The following is a 20313-nucleotide window of genomic DNA, read 5'->3' on the forward strand; positions in this document are numbered from 1 at the left end:
ATAGCATCACACTAACCGCTACTGTACTGTAGGTTCGAAGCTTTCAGGTTTCCAGTAGCCTTTCCACGTGGCCAGTTCAGCTGAAAGCTCAATAAAATGTCACCAAGATCACTTAAATGAGAAACACTTGCTGAGTGCAGCAATCAAAAGGGGAATTGGCAAATCACAACATGACGTTGCTGGTTTTATTGCTAAAGCAATCCACAGGTCAAAGAAACAAGATCATCTCTACTGATGAGTCCTGATGAAGGGTCTCTGTCCAGAACCTTGACTGTTTATTCCTCTCCATAGATGCTGACTGGTCTGCTGAGTTCCTCCAGCGTTTTGTGTGCCCATTGCTCTGGATTTCCAGCATCTGCAGAATCTCTTGTGTTTAAGGTCATATATTGGATTCCTTAACTGATCACCACCACTCCTGAAATAATTGAGGCCTATCATGGCACAGCAGCAGCAGGAGGCAGGCCAGTAGCACTCTGAACGGCTGAGGCTCAGCAGGGAAGGGTAAAGTCAGGCAAAGCAATTTGTGACAGGAGACTCAATCGTAAGGGGGTTGGACAGGAGATTCTGCAGCTGTGAAAGAGATGCCAGGATGGTGTGTTGCTTCCCAGGGGGCAAGGTCCAGGATGTCTCAGAGGGTCTGCAGATGATTCTCTGGTGAATAGCCAATTGTACACATTGGTACCAATGACATAGGTAGGAACAGAGAAGACATTGAGGCTGAGGAGTGGAACTTTCAAGATAGTAATCTCTGAATTACTCCTAGTTCCACATGCTAGTCAGGGCAGGAATGCGATGGTAGTCCAGATAGATGAATGAGTGGCTGAGGAAGTGGTGCAGGGACAATGGTTTTCAGATTTCTGGATCGTGGGGATCTACTCTGGGGAAGGTATGACCTGTACAAAATGGACGGGTTGCGGTCAGGTTTATTAGAGCTGTTGGGGAGGGTTTAACCTAATTTGGCAGGGGGATGGGAACCAGAGTGATAGGGTTGAGGATGGTGCAGTTGGTATACAAGTCAATGCATTGTGTAGTGATACTGTGAGGAAAGAAATGGCAGACAAACTTAGTAAGTATTTTACATCAGTCTTCACTATGGAAGACATAGCAGTATGCCAGAAATACCAGAGTGTCAGGGGACAGAAGCGAGTGTTGTTGCTATTACTAAGGAGACGGTGCTTGGGAAACTGAAAGGTCTAAAGGTAAATAAATCACTTGGACCAGATGGACTACACCCCAGGGTTCTGAAAAAAGGTAGCTGAAGAGATTGTGCAGGCATTAGCAATGATCTTTCAAGAATCACTAGATTCTGGAATAGTTCCAGAGGACTGGAAAATTGCAAATCTCACTCCACTCTTTAAGAGAGGGAGGCAGAAAAGAGGAAATTATAGGCCAGTTGGCCTGATTTCCATGGTTGGAAAAATGTTGGAGTCCATTATTAAGGATGAAGTTTCAGGGTACTTGAAGGCACACGATAAAATAGGCCAAAGTTAGCATGGTTTTAAGGGATAATCTTGCCTGACAAATATGTTGGAAGGCAAAAGTCATGTTAGCACTCATTTTGAGAGGAATAGGATACAAGAGCAAAGATGTGATGCTTATGCTTTAAGGCATTTTGGGCTCCTTATCTAAGGAAGGATGTGAAGGCATTGGAGAGGGTCCAGTGGAGGTTCAAAAGAATGATTCTGGGAATGAAAGGGTTAACATATGAGGAGCATTTGATGGCTCTGGACCTGTACTCACTAGAGTTTATAAAAATGAGGGAGGGATCTCATTGAAACCTATCAAATATTGAAAGGCCTGGATAGAGTGGATGTGGAGAGGATGTTTCATGTAGTGAGTGAAACTCGGACCAGAGGACACAGCCTCAAAATAGAGGGACATCCATTGACAGCAGTAAGGAGAAGGAATTTCTTCAGCCAGTAGATGGTGAATATGTGAAATCCTTTGCCCTGGATGGCTGTGGTGGCAAGTCATTCAGTATATTTAAAGTGGAGGATGATAGGTTCTTGATTAGTCAGGGCATTGAACCATCATTTAGATTCCACCCTATAAACCATGCTATGTTATCGATTATTTCACACTTCACATACATTTGTCATAGTGAAACACCATCTGCAATAGCTTTTGTTTTTCTGTTTTCTGATGAACCCAAATATTCCACACAACTGGATTCTAGCCCAGGTATCTCTTTCTCAATATTGAACCTTGCTGAATTGTGTAATTTTATCTAGCTTGCAACTCCCTCCCAGATATCTCCTTCCTTCAAGATTGTTTAATGTCATTTCCAGCACACAGTGTAAAGAAGAACAAAATAATTGTTACTCCAGATCCAATGCAGAATAAAAAGCACTAAATAAAAACACAATAAGATAAAGAACACTATAATTAAATAACACAATTTTAAAAATAAATATAAATATTCAAAATAGCTTGTATAGACACACACACTCAGTGATTGTATGTCCATAAAGTGACGTTAGGCACAGGAGTATCTGTACATGAGGTGACTCTGACAGAAAATGATAAAGTAGTGGTGGTAGGGGGTGTGGTGGGGTGGGTTACTGGGTGGAGGTGTTGATCAGCCTCACTGTTTGGGGAAAGTAACTGTCCTGGCATGGATGCTAAGTAGCGTCCTCCCTGATGGGAGTGGAACATGCAGTCGAAGAGCAGGGTGGGTGGGATCTTTCATGATGTTACTGGCCCTTTTCTGACACCTTTTTGTATAATGCCCTTGATGGCAGATAGGCTGGTGGTGGTGATGCATTGGGCAGTTTTGGCTACTCGTTGTAGAAGCCTTCCTGTCCACCACAGTGCGGTTTCTATGACAAGCAGCGATGCAGCATGTTAGGGTGCTCTCTACCGCGCATCTGTAGAAGGATGTGAGTACAGATGTGCATAGGCCAGCTGCCTTCAGCCTCCTAAGAGGTGTTGGTTAGCTTTCCTGATTGTGTAGGATGTGTTCTTAGTCATAGAAAACTACAGCTTAGAAATAGGCCATTTGGCCCATCCAGCCATGCCAAACCATTTAAAGTGCCAGGTCACATCAACCTGCACCCAGACCATCACCCTCCATACCCCTCCCATTCACATACCTATCCAAATTTCATTTCAACGATGAAATCGAAATTGTGCTAGCTACTCGTTCCACACTCTCATAGCCCTCTGAGTGAAGAAGTTTCTCCCCTTAAACATTTCATCTTTCACACTTAACCCACGACCTCTGGAGGTAGCCCCACACAACCTCAGTGGAAGAACCCACTTGCGTTTACCCTATCTATACCCTCATAATTTTGTATACCTCTATCAAATCTCCCCTCAAACTTTTAAGGAATAAAGTTTCAACCAATGCAATCTTTCATTATAACTTAGGCCCTCCAGTTCCGGCAATGTCCTTGCTAATTTTCTCTGTACTCTTTCAAACTTATTTACATCTTTCCTGCAGGTAGGTGACCAAAACTGAACAACAGTTCAGTTCTTGCACAACTGAACTGATTTTCCAAGATTAGGATCAGCTTATCTCTTCCTCTAGACTAGCCATGAGCCCTGGAAGGCAACCTTTGAGTTCCAGACCCTGAATGATCTATGATCAAATGGAATGCTTGCCATTGTTTATTCCACTCATTTTTAAAAATCTCATTGGGAATGGATTTCTCTCTACTCAAACAAGTCTCTACACAGGCAGTCTCACACTAATTACGTTCCAGATACTTGAGCTCAAAAACTAGGACAACTGCGGTTGTGAGGGAAGTGCAGCACAGCCAGAGGTGCTGACTTTCAGAGACAGAAGTCAAATGGAAATATTTTCGATTTCAGCGGCGGGGGAGGAGGAAGAAACATAAAATGTCCCACATGAATTTTCCAACAAGAAGCCGGAAAAAACTCCAAATACACATCTCCTACTCAACATTGCTAAGGACCATCACATTGCTGCCTGTGGCACAAGTGCAGTGCCACATTTTCTACCTTATTGGTTGCAAAATGCTGGCATCCCAAAAAGAAACTTAAAAGATATACACAAGAGGTTCTGCAGATGCTGGAAATCCAGAGTAACAGGTTCTGGCAGCATCTATGCTGTGGAATAATTGGTTGAAGTTTCAGGCCAAGACCCTTCATCAGGACTAGAAAGGAAAGAGGCAGAAGCCAGAGTAAGGCAGAAGGAAGGGAAGGAGTACGAGCTGGCGGGTGATCGGCAAGATCAGGTCAAGGGGAAAGGTGGCGGAGGGGATAAAGCGAGAAGCTGGAAGGTGATAGGTGCAAGAGGTAAAGGGATGAAGGAGGAATCTGATATAGGAGAGGAGACAGTGGGTCATAAAAGAAAGGGAAGGAGATGGGCACCACAGGTAGGTGATGGAGAGACAAGGAGACATGAAGGAGTAACTGGGGAGCCATAATAAAGATCTTAGCCCGAAACATTGGCTGTTTACTTCTCTCCACAGATGCTGCCTGACCTGCTGAGTTCCACTGGCATTTTCTGTGTTACACACAGTGCTTCCATTCCCAGTGGACAATGAACCATAGGAGATAGGGAAGGAGGAGGGACACCAGAGGGAGGGTTTTGGGCTGGTGAGGAGATGAGAAGTGGCAAGAATGAGGAATGGAAAAAAAGAGAGAAGGGGAAGGGGAGAAGTTAGAGAAAGTGATATTCATGCCATCAGTTTGGAGGCTACCCAGATGGAGTATGAGGTGCTCTGCCTCCAAATGCCCTAATAGTGGGAGTAGAAGAGGCCATATCAGGATGGCGTTTGGAATGAGGATGGGGATCGTAATAAAAATAGTTGGTCACCAGGAAATCCTCCTTGCTGTGGATGGAGTAAAGATATTTCTCACTCAACATTGCCAAGGTCCATCCCATTGTTGTCTGTGGGATCTTGCTGAGCATAAGTTGACCGCTACGTTTTGTACTTCATTGGTTGTAAATTGCTCTGACCTCCGGAAAAGAAACTCAAAAGGAGGCATCCAAATAGGTATTTATCTTGTTAATAATGCCTTTAAATCAAGAGTTGCCAAATTAATCAGGTCAAAACTCTTCTCATGTATGCTGTGGTTGGAGTTAACAGAGTGCACACAATCCATAAACCAAACGTGAAAGCGTTATGGTTCCAGAAAAAAAAACTCTCAACAAGTTCAGGTGAGACCTCTGCTTACCTGGAAGGCGCAGCGGATTAAATAGTAGTCAGCGATATTCACTCGGTCATCAGAGACAACGGCACCACGCCATTTCCGCCAGACCGTAGGGTAAATTAAATCACACGAGCTGTTTTTCTTATCCTTTTCCCTCCGTTGTTAACTGAGCTAACAGCGCAGTTTGGAACACGGCGCCGTAATGTCTTTCACGGTGCTGACCTTTGCAACGTGATATCACTGCATTCCTTAAAGAGGAAGTGAGTTCTCTCCATGGTTACCTGCACTCCACCTGTAACCTACTCCGACACGGTGCGCGATACTCTGTGTGTGTGTGTGTGTGTATGTGTGTGTCTCCGATTCTGGAAACACTGCAGAACGGGCTTATTGCCTCCAGCTCCCACATTAACCCCAGCAACTTTAATTAGATACTGTACTCCGCAGATTCCTGCTCAGTTGATAATTATTGACCAACTTTCCCTTCGCCCCGCCCCTCTGATTTGCATGGTTGCTGCGAGTGGCGAACCCTGAGGGCGTCATCACTGCCGAGAGGTAGAAGCCCAGTGTCTCGCTGCTGACTCACAGGACGAACGGCGGGGCTTCCAGTCAGCCATCTGGGCGGAGGCTGCGCGCGCTCTCCTCAGCATCTCCCGCTCTCCTCTGCCGTGAACACTTTGCAGCAGAAAGCTGCCCTGCCCACACCCCGGCGCGACTCAGGATCATTTTAAGTTCAAGTGCAAGTTTATTTGTCATTCAGACCTGCACGTATAGACAGCTAAACGAAATGGCGTTCCTCTGGGGCCAAGATCCAAAACTAAGTACTTGCAATCACACATAGCACATGCAGTCACACAAAAAAAATGAGCACAATATTCATTCCACACATTAACAGAGACGGAGATCTGTCAGTCCAACGCCCACATGGCCAAAGATCAAACGGCTAGCTCTCATTCCTCAGAATAAACACAAGATATTCCACAGATGCTTGAAATCTAAAGCAGCACAGGCTCAAAATACTGGAAGAATTCAGCAGGTCTGGCAGCATCTATGGAGGGGAACAAACAGTCCACAGTTCTGGGCTGAAGCCCTTCAGCAAGACCTGGTGAATCCTGATGAAAGGTCTCAGCCGGAAATGTTGACTGCTTATTCCCTTCCACAGATGCTACTGAGTTCTTCCAGCATTTTGTGTGTCTCATTCCATAGCCTTGTCCTTCAGTATTTTTTGTATCTAAACCTCCAGGATTTCCTTTGAAAGTTGCAGACTTAAGAATTACTTTGAGACTACATTTTTCATTGGCTATATTTCATTACGAGTTTGAGGAGATTTGGTATGTATCAAAGACATACTGTGGAGAGCACTCTAACTGGCTGTATCACTGTCTCGTATGGGGGTGGGGGGCACTACACAGGATCAAAATAAGCTGCAGAGAGTTGTAAACTCAATCAACTCAGTCATGGGCACAAGCCTCCCCAGAATAGAGGACACCTTCAAGGAGTGATGCCTCAAAAAGGTGGCACCCATCATTAAGGTCTCCCATCACCCAGGACATGCCCTCTTCTCATTGTTACCATCAGGGAAGAGGTACGGGAACCTGAAGACACACACTCAATGATTCAGGAACAGCTTCTTCCCCTCTGCCATCAGATTTCTGAATGGGCATTGAACCCGTGAACACTACCTCATTACTTTTTAAAATGTCTATTTTAGCACTACTTATTTCATTGAACTTTTAAAAATATATACACACTTCTTACTGTAATTTACAATTTTTATTATGTATTGGAATATACTGCTACGTAAAACAACAAATTTCGTGGCATATGCCAGTGATATTAAACCTGATTCTGATACTGCTATATGGTGTATTTTTCTCGAAAATTAAACTTTGCTCCATTTGCATCCATCCCTAAGAACCATAAGACACAGGAGCAGAATTAGGCCTATCAAGTCTGCTCCGACATTCAATCGTAGCTGGTTTACTTCCTGACTCGCAGAGCATAGTGGCACAGCTAGTACAGCTGCTGTCTCACAGCTCCCACAACTCCGGTTCAGTCCTGACCTTGGCTGCTGTCTGTGTGCAGTTTGCATGTTCCCCGAGTCTTGTCCCATATCCTAATACTGTAACATGCAGATTAGAATATCAAACACAGAACAGTACAGCACAGTACAGGCCCTTTGGCCCACAATGTTGTGACAATCTTTTGGCCTACTCTAAGATCAATCTAACCCTTCCCTCCCACATAAACCTCCATTTTTCTTTCAACCATGTGCCTATACAAGAGTTTCTTAAATGCCTCTATTGTATCTGCCAGGATTACCACTGTGTTGTCTGTGTATCGTAGGTTGTTCAAATTGTATCCACCAATTATCATGCCTGGAATACTGCTATTTTCTCTTAAAACCTTCTCACTATAAAGGTTGAATTGGTCGGGTAAGAGAACACACCCTGTCTGACTCCTCTCGAAACCTGGACAAAATCACTTGTCTCATATTCAACTCTCATTCCTACTCTCTGTTCCCAATTCAAATTTTCAATGATTCTCATATCAATCTAAAGCCTCCCTCCCACATAGCCCTCCATTTTTACTACAACCATGTGCCTATCTAACAGTCTCTTAAATGCCTATATTACCACCCCCGCCAACATGTTCCATGCACCCACCACCTTGTGTAGAAAACTCCCCTCTGACATCCTCTCTATACTCTACTCCATTCACCTTAAAACGATGTCCCCTGGTACTAGCCATTTCCGCCCTGGGAAAAAGGCACTGCCTGTCCATAAGACATAGGAGCAAGATTACTCCATTCAGCCCATCAAGTCTGCTCTGCCTTTTGATCATCCTTCTCAACCCCATTCTTCTGCCTTCTACCCATAAACTCTTATGCCCTTACCCATCAAGAACCTATCAACGTCCACTTTAAATATACCCAATAACTTGGCCTCGACAACCATGTGGCAATGAATTCCACAGATTTGCCACCCTCTGGCTAAAGAAAGTACTCTTCATCTCTGTTCTAAAGACCCTCACCATCTCAAATATGCCCTCTTCTCATTACTATCATCAAGGAGGAGGTACAGGAGCCTGAAGACCCACACTCAGTGATGCAGGAATGGCTCATTCCCCTTCACCATTGGCTTTCTGAACAGCCTATGAATCCATGAACACAAACTCGTTATCCCATTTGTTGAACTATTTATTTTGTGATTCATCATAATTTGCACTGTACTGCTGCCATAAAACAACAAATTTCATGCCATACAAGTTAGTGATGGGGCGTAGTGGTTAGAACAACGCTTGATAGTACCAGCAACCCGGGTTCAATGCCTACCACTATCTGTAAGCAGTTTGTACATTCTCCCTGTAATGGTGTGGTTGCCTCTGGGTGTTCTGGTTTTTTCCCCACAGTCCAAAGACCAGAATCAGAATCAGGTTTATTATCACCGGCATGTGATGTGAAATTTGTTAACTTAGCAGCAGCAGTTCAATGCAATACATAATCTAGCAGAGAGAAAAAATAAATAAATAAAATAAAATAAAATAATAATATGTAAATCAATTATGGTATACTTATATTGATTTTTTTTTAGATGTGCAAAAACAGAAACACTGTATATTAAAAAAAAGTGAGATAGTGTCATAAGATTCAAAGTCCATTTAGGAATCGGATGGCAGAGGGGAAGAAGCTGTTCCTGAATCACTGAGTGTGTGCCTTCAGGCTTCTGTATCTCCTACCTGATGGTAACAGTGAGAAAAGGGCATGCCCTGCGTGCTGGAGATCCTTAATAATGGACGCTGTCTTTCTGAGACGTACCAGTTAGTAGGTTAATTGGTCATTGTAAAGTGTCCTGTGATTAGGCTGGGGTTAAATTGGGGGTTGCTGGGCTGTGTGGCTCAATAGGCTGGAAGGATCTGTTCTGTGATGTATCTCAATAAATAAATACATAAATCTGATGCTAATCTTCTAGGACATAGAACAGTGCAGCAGAGGAACATGCCATTTCACCACAATATAGTGCTGAAGTAATTACATCACCTAATCAAATACTCAACTACATTAATTCCTTCACAATGTCAATATCCTTCCATTTTTTTCCCCAGTATTCATGAAGCTATCTAAGAGCTTTTTGAATGACTCTATTGTATTTGCCTCCATCACCACCCCAGGCACCCACCACTCTCTAAGCAAAAAAAAAGTTGCCCTACATATTTCCTTGCATTTGTGGCACTTGCATCATCCTGACTTTGAAAGCATAGTGGCACAATTAGCGGAGCCGCTGTCTCACAGCTCCATCAACTCCGGTTCAATCCTAACCTCGGTTGCTGGCTGTGTGGAGTTTGCACATTCCCGGAGTCTGGCATCTTGCCATACACCAATGACATGCAGTTTAGAATGTAGGACTTAGAACAACACAGCACAGTTCAGGGCCTTTGTCCCACAATGCTGTGCCGAACTTTTAAGGTACTCTAAGATCAATCCGACCCTTCCCTCCCACATAACTCTTTTTTTCTGTCATCCATGTGTCTATCCAAGAGTCTCTTAAATGTCTCCAATGTATCTGCCTTCACCACCACCCCTGGCAGGGTGTTCCATGCACCCACCGCTCTTGGCGTAAGAGACCTACCTCTGACATCCCCTCTGTGCTTTCCTCTAATCACCTTGAAATTAGTATCAGCCATTTCCACCCCTGGGAAAAGGGCGCTGGCTGTCCATAATATCATAAGACATAGGAGCAGCCATTGAGTCTGCTCCACCATTCCATCATGGCTGATTCATTATCCCTCTCAACCACATTTTCCTGCCCTCTGCCCGTAACCTTTAACACTCTAACTAATCAAGAACCTATAACATCTGCTTTAAATATACTCAAAGACTTGACCTCCACAGCTGTCTGTGGCAGTGAATTCCACAGATTCACCACTGTCTGGCTAAATAAATTCTTCCTCCTTTCTGGCCTAAGTGGATATCCCTCTATTCTGAGGCTGTGCCCTCTGGTCCAAGACTCTCCAACTATTGGAAACATCCTCTCCACATCCACTTTATCTAGACCTTTCAATATATGACGGGTTTAAATGAGATTCTCCTGCATTCTTCTAAACTCCAGTGAGAACAGGCCCAAAATGCATTAAATGCTCCTCATACATTAACTCCTTCATTCCCAGGATAAACCTTGTGAACATTCTCCGCGCCCTCTCCGATGCCAACAGATCCTTTTATATATAAGGGGCCAAAAACTGCTCATAACACTCTAAGTGTAGTCTGACGAATGCCTTATAAAGCCTCAGCAGCACCAAGGATTAAAGAGATAATGATTAGCTTTATCTGTCACAGGCACATCAAAATATGCAGTGATATGCATCACTTTTGTGTCAACAACCAACACAGTTTGAGGATTGTGCTGGGGGGAGGGGGGCAGTCTGCAAGTGCTGCCCTGCTTCTGGGGCCTACAAACTCACCAAGCCTAAACCTCATCTTGGGAGTGCCGGAAGAAACTGGAGCACCCGGGGGAAACCATGCAATCACAGGGAGAACGTATAAACTCCTCACAGATAGTGGCGGGAATCGAACCTTGATCAGTGTTTTGTTGGCAAAGTAAAGTGATTGCACTAACCAACATGTAACCGTGCCGCATACAGTATTTAGAAATTGAAGTGATAGCTGAAGTCACTGTAGTTCAAGGAGAGTGAAAGTCAAAATCAAGTTTATTGCTGTATGTATTTAAGTAATATTTCAATAATCTTGTATAAATTGTCCGTTTGTTATGTGCCATACGATCACCGATGCCAGGCAGACAATCTCTGAAGAGTATTGATAATGGCTGGGATCATCTGTCATGTAAAGACACTGCCCAGAAACCACTTCTAGAAATGTTTGCCAAGAACAATCAAGGTCACGGAAAGACCATGATCACCCACATCATATGACACGGCACATAATGAATGAATGAATGAGATAAGCTCCCAACCACAGCTGAACCATATGTTCTCTCAGAGGATCATGACTGCTGGGGGGTGTGGGGGGGGTGATGCTTCCCACCCCACCCCTTTTCCCACATTCTGTCTCAGTTGTGGTGACACTTCCGTTCAGGTTCAACCTTCCCCAATCCCTATTTCAGATTTTGTTAAATAAAGTTCTTGTAAAGTTTTTGTCTGACTGAACAGACTCTCCTGGTTGAAATCTACCATTGTTTTGGTGGTGAGCAGTGGGGAGTGGTGAGTGGGGAGGTTGGGGAAGTAGTGAGGGATCCTACTCTCACCGTACACCACAAGTCCTTCAGTCACTGCAGGCGTGACTTTAGACTTAGTTTTGTTTTCCTTCCCAGAAGTCGAAGAAATTTCTGACAGCAGAGATCAAAGTTCTTAGGTAAGGTTAAGAACATTTCCAAAGGAAAACCTCACAATCACCATCAGCACAGGTGCACCAGAAGGCTGTGTGCTTAGCCCCCGCTCAACTCGCTCTCTTTGATGACTGTGTAGCTATGTACAGCTCCAGGGTCATAATTAAGTTTGCTGACGATATTACTATCGTTGGCCAAATAAAAAGTAGTGATGGATCAGCATATAGGAAGGAGATAGAAAATCTGGCTGAGTGGTGCCACAACAACAGCCTCTCACTAAACATCAGCAAAACTAAAGGGCTGATTATTGACTGCAGGAAGAGGAAACCAAAGGTCCATGAGCCCGTCCTCATGAGGGGATCGGAAGTGAAGAGGATGAATAACTTTAAATTCCTCTGTGTTATCACATTGGAGTATCTGCCCTGCACCCAGCTTATAAGTGCCATCACAAAGATGGCACAACAGCACCCCTACTTTCTGAGAAGTTTGCGCAGATCCAGCACGTCACCTAAAACTTTGACAAACTTTCATAGATGCACAGTGGAGACTATCCTGATTGGCTGCACGATGGCCTGGTATGGAAACAACAATGTCCAGGGAAGGAAAAGATGACAGAAAGTGATTGATACAACCCAGATCATCACAGATAAAGCCCTCCCCACCATTGAGCACATCTACAAGGAGCCCTGCCACAAGAAAGCAGCATCCATCAATTAAGAATACCCATCATCTAGGCCATGCTTTCTTCTCATTGCCGCCGTTAGGCAAGAGGTGCAAGACCCTTCGGTCCCACATCACCAGATTCAGGAACAGTTATTACCCTACAGCCATCAGGCTCTCGAACTGGTTTGGATAACTTCACTCACCTCAACTCGGAACTGATTCTACAACCTACAGACTTAATTTCAAGAGCTCTGCAGCTCATATTCTCAGTATTATTCATTTATTTGCACAATTTGTCTTCTTTTGCACATTGGCTGTTTGCCTGTCTTTGTTGATGTAGAGTTTGGCATAAGTTCTATTGTCTTTCTTTAATGTCCTGTAAATGCCTGCAAGAAAGTGAATCTCAGGATAGTATAATATATGATGACATATACGTTCTTTGATAATAAATGTACTTTGACTTGGATTATTTGACTAGACACATAGTATCCCTTGAAACTCAAACTCAACCAAAGTCGAGAATTTCGGTTGATCCATATGTATTAGCACAAGGTCATCCACCTGTAACATTAACATTGCTCTCCTCACTCCATGGATGCTGAGTGATCTGCAGAGTATTTCTGGAGTTCTCTTTAATCTCAGATTTCCAACATCTGTTGCGAATGGCATCTCATGACATTGCTTGCTCTCTCTCTGCCCTTGTTTACCTCCCTCTGCTGACAGCCTTCATCCAGGCAATCCAGTTGTGACTGAAGAGCATGCGTTCCCTTCTCTTACCTACGTCACCGTTTCAATTCTACTTCCACCCTGATTATGTTGAATCCACACCTCATCATCACATAGAACATGGAAAAGTACAGCACAGTACAAGCCCTTCGGCCCAGGATGTTGTGTTGACCCTTTAACCTACTCCAAGATCAATCTAACTCTTCCCTTCCACAAAGAACTCAATTTTTCTTTCATCCATGTGCCTAAGAGTCTCTTGAATATCCTTAATATATCTGTCTCTACCATCACACCTGGCAACACATTCCACGTACCCACTACTCTGTGTGTAAAACAAAGTACCTCTAACATCCCTCCTATACTTTCCCCCAATCACCTTAAATTTATGCCCCCTTGTATTAGCCATTTTCTCCCTGGGACAAAGTCACTGGCAAACCATTCCATCTATGCCTCTTTTCATATTGTAGTTCAAGTTCAAGTTTAATTGTTATTCAACCATACATGAATACCCATCAATACAGCCAAATGAAACAGCCTTACTCTGGTGCCAAGGGGTCACACTCAGCACAAGGCACATATAAGATGACAAGCACATATAAGATACCAGTAAAATACAGACACACAAAAAAGGTATAGTCCAAGACCCTAAGTTCAGGAATGTTGCAGCAGTCTGCAATCGAACACCATACAGCTTGTCTTCTGCCCAGCGAACACTAGGGGTCAGCACCAACTTCAGCTTGGATGCCAGGCCATGCCTCCGGTACAGTGCACTGCCTCCGTCGCCTCTCTTCTGGGCAGATGTAAACAGGCAACACTGCAGCTTGAGGTCTAGTTCTCACTACACTGAGGCTATGTAGCTCCTCTGCTCTTCACCCCTGCCATCTGTCAATAAATCAGTGAATCAAACTTGCAGCATTCCACATTGACAACATCCAACAGGGTCTTGTAATCACAAGGAAAGAGACTAAGACGGTCACTTGCTGTTAGATTGCACACTGCCTTCGCGCACCAAGTCCTCTGACACCTCTCTGACATAGGCATCAACACAATCCACATCAAGTCCAGCTCCTTCAGTTTCTCTCCCAACAACCAACTCACTGATGGGGGGGAACCTGCCACACTTAAAGTTCTTAATGTCCAGCGGGGTCTTGTAGTCATCAAAGGTATGTTTAAAAAAAGACAATAACACCTTTGGTTGATCCTGTAGAAGCTGCCATCTTAATGGAAGTTCACCTCCATCAAATTCAATACAATTCAAAATAAAATCCTCCCCACCCTATCTAACCAGAGTGTGGTGGAGCTGCAGCATTACCACATGGCTCTTGAACTCAGTTCCCGACTAATGAAGGCCAACACATCGTGCACCTTCTTAACCACCAGCGGCAACCAAGAGGAATAAGTTAAAACACACTCATTTCCTTTTCCCGTTCTGATAAAAAAAATTGTTGAACTGAAAGATTAATTTTATTTCAATCTCAAGATATGCTGCTTGATCTGCTGAATATTTCCAGCATTTTCAATTTTTATATTAAAAAATAATTTCTGGTTATGTTTTCAAAGAGTTATTATCCTTCAATTTATTAAATTTCCTCAAAGATGTGACTGGTCCCCAAGGCTGCCAGGAATAGATAGAGAAGACAGACAGTATCTTTTCCCCAGGATTGAAATGTCTAATACCAGAGGGCGTGCATTTAAGGTGAGAGGGGGTACTTTCAAAGGGGATGTGATGGGCAAGTTTTTTTTTTACACAGAGAGTGGTGCCTGGAATGTGCTGCCTCGGGTGGTGCTAGAGGCAAATACATCAGGGACTTTTAAAAGACATTTAGATGGGCACATGAATGTGGGCAAAATGGGAAGGATATGGACATTTGTAGGCTGAAGAGATTAGTTTAGTTAGCCATTTGATTACTAATGATGAAGTTCCTGAAACAATCAAGTTTTGGTAACGTTACACTTGTAATTCTCCCAAACTCTTTCTGTGTTGCATTGACGACTGCATTGATACTGCTTCCTGCACCCATCCTGAGCTCATCAATTTCATCAGTTTTGTCTGCAACTTCCATCATCCCCTCAAATATACTTGGTCCATTTCTGACACCTCTCTCCCTTTCCTGATCTCTCTATCTCCATCTCTGGAGACAGTTCATCTATTAATATCTTTTATAAATCTACTGACTCTCGCAGCTATCTTGACTGTACTGTACCTTCTCCTGACATGTCACTTGTAAAAATGCTATTCCCTTTTTTTCAGTTTCTCTCTCCACCACATCTGTTCTCAGGATTAGGCTTTCCTTTCCAGGACATCAGAAGTGTCCTTCTTCTTCACAAAGAACGGAGTTTTCCTTCCTCCACCATCAGTGTTGGCCTCACCTGCATCTCCTCCATTTCTTAGACATCCACGCTCACCCCATCTTTGTACTGTTTTAATAGGGATAGAGTTCTTCTTGTCCTTAACCTACCCACCACCCCATGAGCCTCCACATCCAGCACATCATTCTTCTGCCATCTTCAAAGAAATCCTACCACGAAACACATTTTTCATTCCCTTCTGCGGGGAACGATCTCTACGTGACTCCCTTGTCCACTTGTTCCCCCCTCACTTATTTTCCTTCTGGCATTTATCCTTGAAAGTGGAACAAATATTACACTTGCCCCTATACCTCCTCCCTCACCACCATTCAGAGTGCCAAACGGTCCTTCCAGGTGAGGCAACACCTCACCAGTGAACATGTTGGGGTTTCTGGTAATTTCTGTCTCCTTTCCCTTCTTTCTTTCTCCATTTCTCATTCTGGCTCCCCTCATACCCCCTTTTCTTCTCCTCATCTGCCCATCACTTCCCTCTGGTGTTTCTCCTCCTTCCCTTTCTCTCATGGTCCACTGTCCTCTCCAATCAGGCTCCTTCTTCTTCAACCTTTCACCTCTTCCTCCTTCCTACTTTATCACCCTTCCCCTAACTACCCATCTTCCCCTCACCAAGCTTCACCTATCACCTTTTAGCCATCCTTCTTCCCTCTTCCTTTTCAGTCCTGATGAAAGGTCTCGGCCCAAAATGTCAACTCTTCATTCCTGTCCACAGTTACTGCTGATCTGCTGAGTACCCTCAGCATTTTGTACATGTTGTTCATGATGTTAGTTACTTCATCTTGTGTGGTGAGCAATTAAAATTGTTGTGATGAGAAGCCACAGCTTCTAGATTGACATTGATAAGAGTTGAATAATATTGCAAAGAGATAGATAGAATCAAACTGTTTCCAGTAATAGAGAAGTTCATAACAAAAAAAACACGAATGGAAAATTAAATCCAAAAGATTGAGGAGCACAGAGCAGAACCATTTTACTACAAGGAGGCCATGGAACATATAAGCAGAGGGAGGGTGAGATTAAAACAAAGATCTGTACAACTGCTTTAAAATAGGTTGGGTATATGGTTGAAGGGAAAGGGAGAGAGAGGACAGGGAATATGACAGATACATGAGATTATTGTCACTGTTTGCAAATGCAATCAGAAGCAGGGGGATGATAAAATGAATAATTCTTCATAACGTCCACCCTATAGAAGCAATGCTCATTCTTTCTCAGGACACCAAGTAATGGCTAGCAAAGAACAGTGTTGCCAGTGATGCCCAGTTAACCCATGTACTTTTATCTGGAGTTTCTTTATTCCATGTTGAAATCCAAGAACATCTGCATTAAGATTGGGTTCACTAAAGATTAGCTTTATTTGTCATGTGTACATTGAAACATATAGTGAAATCTCTCTCTCTCCCCGCTGAGTATTTCATATAATATACAATATTACAGCCCAGCACAAGCACTTCGGCCCACAATGTTGTGCCAGCCTTTTAACCTACTCTAAGATTAATCTACATAGCCTCCTACATAACCATCCATTTTTCTATCATCCATGTGCCTATCTAAGAGTATTTTTAACGTTCCCAATATATCTGCCTCCAGCATCATCCTGGGCAGAGGGTTTGACATATCCATCACTCTCTGTGTAAGAAGCTTACCTCTGACACCCTATACTTTCCTCCAAACACTTCAAAATTATGCCGTCCCATATTATCAATTTCTATCTTGGGAAGAAGTCTCTCACTCAATCTATGCCTCTTATCATCTTGTAAACCTCTACCAACTTACCTCTCATCCTCCTTCGCTCCAGATAGAAAGGCCCTAGCTCATTCAACTAAACCACATAAGACATGCTGTCTACTCCAGGCAGCATCCTGGGAAATCTTAAAAATGAGAGATTCTGTAGATGCTGGAAGTCCAAAGCAACACACACAAAATGGTTGAGGAACACAGCTGGTCAGGCAGCATCCATTGAAATGAATAAACAGTTGACATTTTGAGTCAAGACCCTCCTTCAGGACTGTAAATCCTAGTAAATCTCCTCTGCACCCTCTGTAAAGCTTCAACATCCTTCCTATAATGAGGCGACCAGAACTGAACACAAGTTCATTTCAAGTAGTTTCTGTTTTTATTACTTACCAACTGAGAGCTGGGTTTCCAAATAATCAGTCTGCACTCACTTTCTCCAATGTCACTCTGCAAAAGCCATTACTTTGTGTAATTGCGTCAATGAGCTGACTAAGACTGAGAAACATCTTGATGTTTGTATAGATTATTAGACAGGTCTGACAGAGGACCAATGGCTTAATAAACAATAGATTAAAAGCAACCACTTGGCAAACTTCACACAGCCAGGCTCCTGTCCATTTCAAAAAATCAACTATAACACTGACTTCTTTTAGCCATGCTTAGAAATGTCTGCAAGTTTGATAGTCCAGGGCCAAGGACTGAAGGCCTGGAGATGGCTGTCTTGGGGTTGGAGACCTATGTGTGAGAGAGGGTGGGAGGTTGGGAAAGGGGCTTATTTTCTTGTTGGTGTCTTGTTTGTTCTGTTGTTGCTGCTGCTGCTGTTTGTGTTGTTTTGCCAAGCATTGTGTGAATGCAGTGTTGGTGGTGGAACGCATTGCCACATTTGTGGGCTGCCCCCAGCACATCCTTGGGTATGCTGTTTGTTTTGTTGCAAACAACGCATTTCACTGTATGTTTCGATGTACATGTGATATATAAATCTGAATCTGAAATTTGAGTTGGCAAAGAATCAAGTCTGAAGTGTAATGGAACATTCTAGAGCAGGGGTTTCCAACCTTTTTTATGCCATGGACCAATACCATTAAGCAAGGGGTCTGTGAACCCCAGGTTGAAAACCCCTGGTCTAGAGGGATGGATCCTGCAAAACCAAACCAGACACTCGACACTAGCAATTCTCGCCTTCAGTTTTCCTGCTGCTAAATTCAACACCCATCCCCCCACTCCCATTGCAATGAGGATATTGTACATCCAGGTCTGCAGGATCCTTCGTATAATAAAGTGACCAGAACTGAACATATTCACTTCAAGCAGATTTTGTTTTAGACCACAATACCATAAGACATAGGAGCAGCCACTGAGTCTTCTCCACCATTCCATCATGGCTGATTCATTATCCCTCTCAACCCCATTCTCCTGCCTTCTCCCCATATGGAGAGGAATGAAGTGTTGACATTTCACCAGCCTCGATGAAGGGTCTCGGCCAGAAACATTGACTCTTTATTATTCCTTCTCCCTGCAATCTTTGATGCCCTTACTAATCAAGAACCTATCAACCTCCACTTTATAATTACTTGGCCTCACTAATTACTTGGCCTCCACAGCCGTCGGTGGCAATGATCTCTACGTTCACCACCTCTGGCTAAAGGAATTCCTCCTTATTTCTGTTCTAAGTGGATGTCCCTCTATTCTGAGGCTGGGCCTTCTAGACCTAGACTCTCCCACCATAGGAAACATCCCCTCCACCTCCACTTTATCGAGGCCTTTCAATATTCGTTAAGTTTCAATGAGATCTTCCCCCCTTATTCTTCTAAACTCCAGTGAGGACAAGCCCAGAGCCATCAAATTCTTCTCATATGTTTTTATTTCTTACCAGTGTGAATTGGGTTTCCAGTAATCAGTTTGCACTCACTTTCTGCAATATCACTGTACAGATACAATTAATTTGCGTCTTTGTGTCGATAAGCTGACTAAGGCTGAGAAACATCTGAGTACAGGATGTACTGCAGAAACTCACTAGAGTCCTTCAAAGGTTTCTCCCTTCCCCCTGCAAATTATACCACCAAGTGAAATAAGAACTCCAATATTAAGGGAACACTGTCAGCTCCAAGCCTTGCACTTGCACCTGGTGGACAGTTGGTTACTGGGTCCACATTCCTGGATTCCCCAGGTAAACATCGCTGAGAACACCAACCTCAGAAGAAAAGTAGCACTTCAAGACCCACCTTGTCAAAACCACCAGGGGCAAACAATGAAACCACTTTACTACAGATAGCCACAGCATGAAATCTCATAGAATTGCAGCAGGTTAGAAACGCAGGAGATCTTCCTTGATTGGGACCTAACCCTAATCCAATCAATGTAAAGATTTAACAAAATCCTGAATAGAAAAGGCATGAGGCAAGTTATTCTAAATTTGGGAAGAAGCTCACCCAAGTGGAGCAAATTTGGTTATGGGATAAAGTAGTGGGTTCTAATCCAAGTATATCTAACACAAGAGATTGGAATACCCTGTGGCCAAAGGACTTCAAAACTAATTCCACAAGTCTGGGAATTCTGAAAATTTGGGAAGTAAAGTTAAAATTCACTGCTGATATTTCTGTTTCTAAAATAAATATGGGATATCATCCTGAAATTTCTCACTGGGTTTTGGAATCTTTTAATCTTCCCTCAAATATCTTTAGTGTTAGGCTTTCATCCTGGTTAAGACCATAAGATGTAGATATTGGAGCAGTCTTAGACAATTAGGCCCATTGGGTCTGCTCTGCCTTCTGTCATGGCTGAATTATTACCTCTCTCAACCCCATTCTCCTGCCTTCTCCCTGTAACTTACTAACCAAGAACCTAGCAAACTCCGCTTTTAAAATACTCAATAACTTGGCCTCCACAGCCATCTATGGAGATGAATTCCACAGATTCACCTCCCTCTGGATAAAGAAATTCCTCCTCATCTCTATTCTAAAGGGCGCCCTTCTATTCCAAGGCTGTGCCCTCTAATCTGAGACTCCCCCACTGAGACTCCACCACTCGTTGGAATTTAGAAGATTGAGGGAGGATCTTATTGAAACGTATAAAATCCTAAAGGGATTGGACAGGCTAGATGCAGGAAGATTGTTCCCGATGTTGGGGAAGTCCAGAGCGAGGGGTCACAGTTTGAGGATAAAGGGGAAGCCTTTTTGGACCGAGATGAGGAAAAACTTCTTCACACAGAGAGTGGTGAATCTGTGGAATTCTCTGCCACAGGAAACAGTTGAGGCCAGTTCATTGGCTATATTTAAGAGGAAGTTAGATATGGCCCTTGTGGCTAAAGGGATCAGGGGGTATGGAGAGAAGGCAGGTATAGGGTTCTGAGTTGGATGATCAGCCA

General features: G+C 43.5%; 1 protein-coding gene across 6 annotated transcripts in view; it reads right to left on the bottom strand.

The window, feature by feature from the left end:
• Positions 1-20313, bottom strand: part of srcin1a (SRC kinase signaling inhibitor 1a) — a 578647-nt gene that overhangs the window by 281889 nt on the left and 276445 nt on the right. The window contains exon 1 of one of the 6 annotated variants that reach the window (XM_063037432.1): positions 5146-5562. The exons of 4 other annotated variants lie outside the window; for them this stretch is intronic. The gene's annotated coding sequence lies outside the window, so the exon portion shown is untranslated. Of the gene's footprint in view, positions 1-5145; positions 5563-20313 lie in introns of those variants that run through there. One more of the 6 variants, XM_063037433.1, reaches the window with a different exon arrangement.

Source organism: Mobula hypostoma, chromosome X1 (assembly GCF_963921235.1).
Source record: "Mobula hypostoma chromosome X1, sMobHyp1.1, whole genome shotgun sequence".
NCBI lineage: Eukaryota > Metazoa > Chordata > Chondrichthyes > Myliobatiformes > Myliobatidae > Mobula > Mobula hypostoma.